Consider the following 7,208-nt stretch of genomic DNA (forward strand, 5'->3'; position numbering starts at 1 on the left):
AAGGGACAGGAAAGTTCCAGAAAGCAGAGGGCGTGAGAATAGTCACGTGATCTCGCTGACGCAACAGAAATTTCATGGTTGTTGTAAATAAATCTGAGTTACAATTGACAACAAACCTAGGAAAATGTTAATCGCATCTTATTTATACGGTTAGAAAGTAAATACAAGACAGGTAGTAAATCAATTTTAATCTGGCCGCAGACTTGTAAAACTATCTTTTCTAAAGAAAACATCATAATTTTGGTTAAGAACTGCTAGACTTAGTTTAACTGTACGTCACACAACTCTTAAAATAAACCTCTTCAGAGGCTCGTAAAGATAGCTTCGGTGGATAAAAGGACAGTAGTTTCTGTTAAGAACTGATAGACTTAGTTTAACTGTACATCACAAACGTTTAACATGAACCTCTTCACAGGCTCGTAAAGATAGCTTCGGTGTATAAAAGGACAGTAGTTTCTGTTAAGAACTGATAGACTTACTTTAATTATGCATCCAGTTTAAGTTAATTTTTGCAGGAGTCACAGTTCGGTCCAGATTTTTTCCCAGTTAGATGGATTATTAATGTCTACTGGGAGATTTGGATTTTTTTATTTAAAACAAATTTAAGTTAATCTTTGTTAATCTTTATTAAAAGCAAGTTTAAGCTACTTTCTGCACTAGTTACAGATCAAGCCAGATAATTTTCCTCATTCTTCAGAATAATAACGTCTACCGAAAGACTGAGTTTGTTTTTTGTAAGGCAAGTTTAAACATTGCTGGAGATGCAAGAAGAACCAGATAGCTGGTGTTGTTCAGCAAAATTCTTTAATAACTATGATGTTGGTACTGATTAGCTATCTGATGTTATTAAGTATAGTTTTATTAATGACTATCACGTTGGTACTGATTAGCTATCTGGTATTATTAAGAAAGGTTTCAGTAATGACTATGTAGTTGCCATGATTTACTATCTCATTTTTTGATATGTAGAATATTAATTTGGAGAATGTTGAGTAAATTTATGAAAATTTTCGGCTAATTTCATATAAGTTTGGGCGTTCATATATTGTAGTCTATATTTCTTTCAGAGAAACCTTATTTTTGAAGTGGTAGTGTGGTTTTTGAGCTATGGCATTAAGCAGTTCTTTCAGTATTAATTTTAAAAAAATATAATTATTCATTATAGTGATCTCATAATATGGATTTTCACTGTCTCTTGTTACCTCATTATATCGGTTGATTTTATTTTTTATCTGACCAAGTATTACCATAAGACTGTACTTTTGTGTTCAAAAGCAAATCGAAAGAGGAAAACTAGGCCTCTTATACAAAAACAAAATTTACAGCAGGAATTTAGGTTTAAAAAATCTTTCAAGCCTCAAAGGATTTGGGGGCCTGAAAAACAATCCAGGGTGGTCAGAAACCTTTGTTTCTCTTCACCACACGCGGTGAAAAAGTTAATCCCAAACGAATTTTGGTAGAGCCATTGGGCTTAATGTAATTTCACAAGGAGTGTGGATTGTTGAGGGACGCGTGAAGGCGAGGAAGATCAACAACAACATACGCGTTATTTCATTCCGATCCCGGGGGATACGGCGGGCCAGTAGAAAGTTACGCCCTCTCGTCGGCCTAGCGACCAAGACAGAAAATAAGAGGTGGGTAAATGAGCAAAGTCTGCAATGGAGGTTGAAATGGGGAATTGAAGTATCGTGATATGGACAAGGAGAGGATACAATCTAGAGAAATTAGGTGTACACAGTTCAGGCTATTTCACGCAATTTGTGGGAACTGGCAATGGAGTATTAGGACTGAGGATATATAAAAGGGGGAAGAGGGGACATCGGCACCTCAACGTGATCGTGATTGTCGGTTGGGAGGGACATAACATAAAGGTTCAGTAGATGATCGACTAGTGCCAAAATGCGTCTTGGGGTATGAACTGTGGTGGCGTGAATGTCGGAGAAGATGACATTTTGGTCATGAAAGCATTTATTGACATTACGAGTGCGAAGATAACAAATGTGAGGAAAGGTGAGAAGGCTATACAATTCTGTAGTGAGACTCGGGAGTTTAATACGAAAAGCAAACCGGAGGGCATGGCGCTCCAAAAGCTGAAGGCGAGAGAAGATGGCCAAAGAGGCGGAAATCCAGGCTATATGGCCATAGATGAAGCAGGGTCTAATGGCGGTCTTATAGGTGTACAGCAGAAGAGGAGGATTCAGGCTCCAGAAGGTACCAATGAGAGAATAAAGTAGATGAAGACGGCGAGAAACCTTAACAGAGAGGGCAGATAGGTGTGGTTTCCAGATAAGATGCCTCTCAAAGACAATGCCAAGATAGGTCACCGAGTCAGAAAGGTGGATGGGGACATTGTCGATATGGACGTCAAACAGAGACGAGTCACGGCAAGGGCAGAACTTACGTCGTGTCGGGCCATAAAGAATACCTCTAGTCTTAGGGACATTGAGGCATAAGCACCAGCATCGACACCAATATAAAAACGAATTTACAGCAGCCTGGAGCAGCTTATTCAGGGTGGACATAGTGGTACAGTGGCCCACCAATGCAGTGTCATCAGCATATTGAAACATCTGATGAGGGGGCCAGGGGCAAATAATATCAGTGACATAGAGAATGTACAGAATAGGGGAAAACATGGAACTTTGAAGTACTCCGGTATAGAGCGTGAAAGAGCGAGAGAGAACCTCATCAATAAAATTAAGGCTCGCCGAAGATGGAGAAAAGAAGAGATTAAACGAAGATAGGGAACAGGATAGTGTAACATATGCAATTCGTGGAGTAAACCTTGATGCTAAACAGAGTCAGAAGTACGCTAGAAATCAAATAGTAGCATGCAGGAGGTTCTGCATATGGTAAAGTGATTGGTAAGTAAGTCAAACAATTTGAGAAGTTGATCCAAGGTAGAAAGATGTGGACAAAACCCATCTTGCGCATGTGGCAGCAGGTTGTGTCCAGCAATGAATTGATGAAAGCCAGCAACGAGGATGCATTCGAAAGTCTTACTGAAAACAATAGTGAGACTAATAGGGTGGTAAGAGTTAACAACACGAGTAGGTTTACCTGGTTTCAAGAAAAGAAGAATAGTGGAATTCCAGGACCCAGGAAAAATCCCGAGGAAAGAACAAAGGTGCAGTACAAGACAATAAGACGAAGGTATTGCATAGGGTATGACGGGGTTGGCAGTAAGGTACGCCATCAGGACAAGGGGCAGAATTACATCTGTTCTGGGGGACTCAACGGACAACAGATGCAGTAATGGAGGCATGTAAACAATCATCGACCAGAACATCGGAAGAACTAGGAGTAAGGTCGATGGAGGTAATGGTCGAGTTCATGGGGTAGTAGTGTCAGTGTAATCAAGGATATGACGTTCTGGTTCCTGAAACTTCTGTTTGTGAAAAGCAGAAAAATGATTGGCCTTGTCCAATGATGTAAGAGGATCAGCACCATTGATAAGAATAGGATAGGAAGAAGAGCATCACTGACTTGTAAGGAGCTTAAAACGATTCCAGAATTGTGAGGAAGAAGACAAACAACTAAAATCAGTACAAGCCCGGCGCCACTGACGACGTTGGACTGCCCGAAAAAGTTATGGGCAGTATACGTTGGAGACCCCTGTATTGTTACAGCAAAAGAGATTCGTGAGATCGACTGTAGTCACACAATAAGGAGGAAGAGTGGTGTAACAGTTCTACTGCTCTCAGAGGTAATGCTGGCTTATGGGAAGCTGAAGAGGAAGTTGGTATGTGTAATGTACTGGCATCGGAGATGAGAGTAGTGAGGAAAGTGTCGAACGAGTCGACATCTTCAAGCATAGTAAGAGGTCGATTCGAGTCTGGTATGACACTGGCAATGTGTGAAGCATAGGAGTCCCAGTCTGCAGATCGAAAATTGAAAAGAGTCCATCGAGAAGCACAGGGAACAGACAATGACAGCAAATGGACACAAATTTTGATGGAGAAATTATCACTATCAACAGGAGGACACTTGTGGAGAGTGATAAGAGGAACCAGGTTGGGAAAAGAAAGACGACATCTGGCGAAGATTGAGAAACCAGACGACCTGGGGCAGGCAAAGGCAGCAAAGAACCAGAAAGGGAGCATAAGGAAGACTGAAAATGGGTAGAGTTTGGTAGAGGTCCTACTTTGATAGTTGACGTCAGAAACAAGAATATAGCTGTGAAAGGATTTGTCCAGAAAAGAGAAAAAGGTGTAGGGCAAGGGAACCCCAGGAACAAATGTAGATTGTTGCGAAAATGATGACCCGGGATGGGAAGTAAACTGTGACTATCAAATGCTCAAGTAAAGAGGGCTGTGAAAGGGGATTTAGACGCATAGGAAGACGAATACGAGTTGCAACTCTTACACCTCCCTGGGCTTGACCCAAAGGATAATCATAATGATGAATAATGTACCCTGACAAATGGATCCTTTGAATGAGCTTCAGAAACGTTTCATTGAAGAGGATGCAGTCATATGATCCAACATCCATTAAGATATCCAGAAGTAGAAGGTTGTGAAGGAGAGAACGAATATTCACAAACTAAAACTAAATGTAGTGGATAGGGCTGGGGAACAAGAAGCCTTGACCCGATAACGTTCACGATAAGGAGAAGCCACGATGAGACACGAGAAGGTCGACAATGTTACTAGTTTTGGCCAAGACACGAATCAAGAAGGTAGGACCAGAAGAATTTTGGATGTGAATGGCGCGTTTGACAGATATTTTCTCGAGAAGAAGTTCGGAAATGAACTCCTTCTCAGTTATGGCAGGATCCACACCACGGAGCACACATGAGAAAAATAACATACGACGAGATGAGGATTGCTGCTTGAGAGTGGTAGAGCAAAGTATTGTAAAAGTGGTGGATTGACCAAGATTAAGGAGACCCATCTTTTTTCGTAGAACATCATATAAATTAGAGTTAGTGGTCTTTATAATCAGGCAGACTCGAATGCATCGGGGAACACAAAAACACAAAATAACAAAAATAGCATGATCAATAATAATGTCAACAGTAACTCACCAAAACGAATCACTCAACACAGTACACGATCCAAATGGCAGGGCAATCCAGAATTTGACTTGAACTCGATGACGAGGAAGATGCCGACCCAACCATCTTACAGTGGAGCAGAGCAGTGTTTCTCAAAGCTGGTCTGACGGACCGGTACCGGTCCCCGGAGTACAAATTGCTGGTCCGCAACGTCTCTAGGTTTACCTGAATCTAGTCAGCCCCCGACAAAAATATTTGACTGAACTTAGACTATAGCGCTTAGTCATAGGTCACTGAAAAGTGTAAAGGCCTCGAATTTGTCGAATTTCATTGTATCATCTCGCGTGTCGAAAGATTGCTTTGATATGTTTCACAAACTGTTAGCAACAATAACTGAAACAGACTCGGGACTTGAGATGTCTGTATTGAGAGCCAAGATCAGTGAGCATTTGACGGCTCTACTGGAGTGCTTTGAGATGTACTTTCCGTCAGAGGAAGACCCTCGAAAACGTAATGGATGGATCAAAAACCCTTTTTCAACATCGGAACACCGATTGTCGGATCAATTGCTGGAGCTTGCTGATGACGGTAGCATGAAAATCCTTTTTGAATCTGCAGAATCCTTGGCGTGCTTTTGGATCAAATCTAGAGCGGAGTATTCTTAACTGGCTGGAATCGCTATCAAAATACTTCTCCAATTTCCATCAACATATCTGTGTGAGACTGCTTTATCAATAATGAGTGTCATAAAGACTAAGTACAGAAATCATTTGGACATTCGAGCCCCATTACGTGTTGCACTGTCTTCCATCGAGCCAAGACTTGATAAATTGACAAATAAAAAATAAACTCTCTTTTCACGCTGACGACAATCTAATGATTCTTATATTGACGTAAGTTCTACATTTATTAAAGCAATCCTTTCATAATGATGTATGTACATATATATTTTTTAAAAAATCATATAATAGAATAATTATGCATTTCTTATCAAAAAAGTGAACTATATGTTTGGTTTTCATCACCGGTCCAAGGGGTGATCAAAAGATTCGTAGCCGGTCCACCGTTTCAGAAAGTTTGAGAAACACTGGTGTAGAGTACTTTATATATATGGTGTTTTGAGTTGTCTTTTACTCATCACTGTGAACGTATATTTACATAGGATGTGAAGAACATGCAACAATGATTCTTCTAATTTATTATTCTAAATTATTCAGCAAACAAAGTGTTTAAAGTACTACAAATATATATGAAACCAAATTTATCACTGAGTTCGCTAATTTTGGTCATATTTTTAAAATATTTTAAACATTTTGTTTGTTGAACAATTCCGAAGAATAAATTAATAGCATTAATGCTACACATACATAAATATACGTCCACCGTGATGATACAACTAAAACCCATTATTATATTTTGTTGAAAACAACTATGACACAAACTTTTCTTTATTCTTATAAATGTTTAGAGAGCTTCTGCCTTTTACATTGTATAAAACCTTCTGAAGTGATGTAATTAAAAGATGCATCTCTAGCTTGCACATTCGTTGATCATTGAGTGGAAGAATTAACAGACGCATCTCTGGGCTTGCATATTCACTGACCATTGAGTTGAAGGATTAAAAGACGCATCTCTGGGCTTGCATATTCACTGACCATTGAGTTGAAGGATTAAAAGACGCATCTCTGGGCTTGCACATTCATTGATCATTGAGTTGAAAGATTAAAAGATGACTTTCTGGGTTTGCACGTGCATTGATCATTAAGTGGAAGTATTAAAAGATGCATCTCTGGCTTGCACATTTATTGATCATTGAGTTGACTGGTACATAAATCAGTCATCTGAAGAGAAAAATCATACAATTTAAATAAAGTGGCTGTGATATTTTTGTGTGTTGTATTTGGTGGGTCACATATACAAATGATATATTTAAAGTAATGGAAAGACAGATACAGGAGTTACAAGCAATATATGACAAATAGATGATGAACTTATTAATGATGTACAGATAATACAAAAAATCAATCTGTAGAATGCTCTAATACCTTTGCTATTTTGTATGTGAGCTTTACCCAGAACACTAAATATTGCTTTCATCAATTTGTACAAATGTCTTGTACACTCCTCCATGGCCTTTTGATCTTTTTCGTTTTTAAATAAGGCGTTACAGCGTCTATAATGTCATTACCGGAACCCAAGTCATAGTTTTAGT

Source organism: Limulus polyphemus, unplaced genomic scaffold, assembly GCF_000517525.1.
Source record: "Limulus polyphemus unplaced genomic scaffold, Limulus_polyphemus-2.1.2 Scaffold5411, whole genome shotgun sequence".
NCBI classification, from domain to species: Eukaryota; Metazoa; Arthropoda; class Merostomata; order Xiphosura; family Limulidae; genus Limulus; species Limulus polyphemus.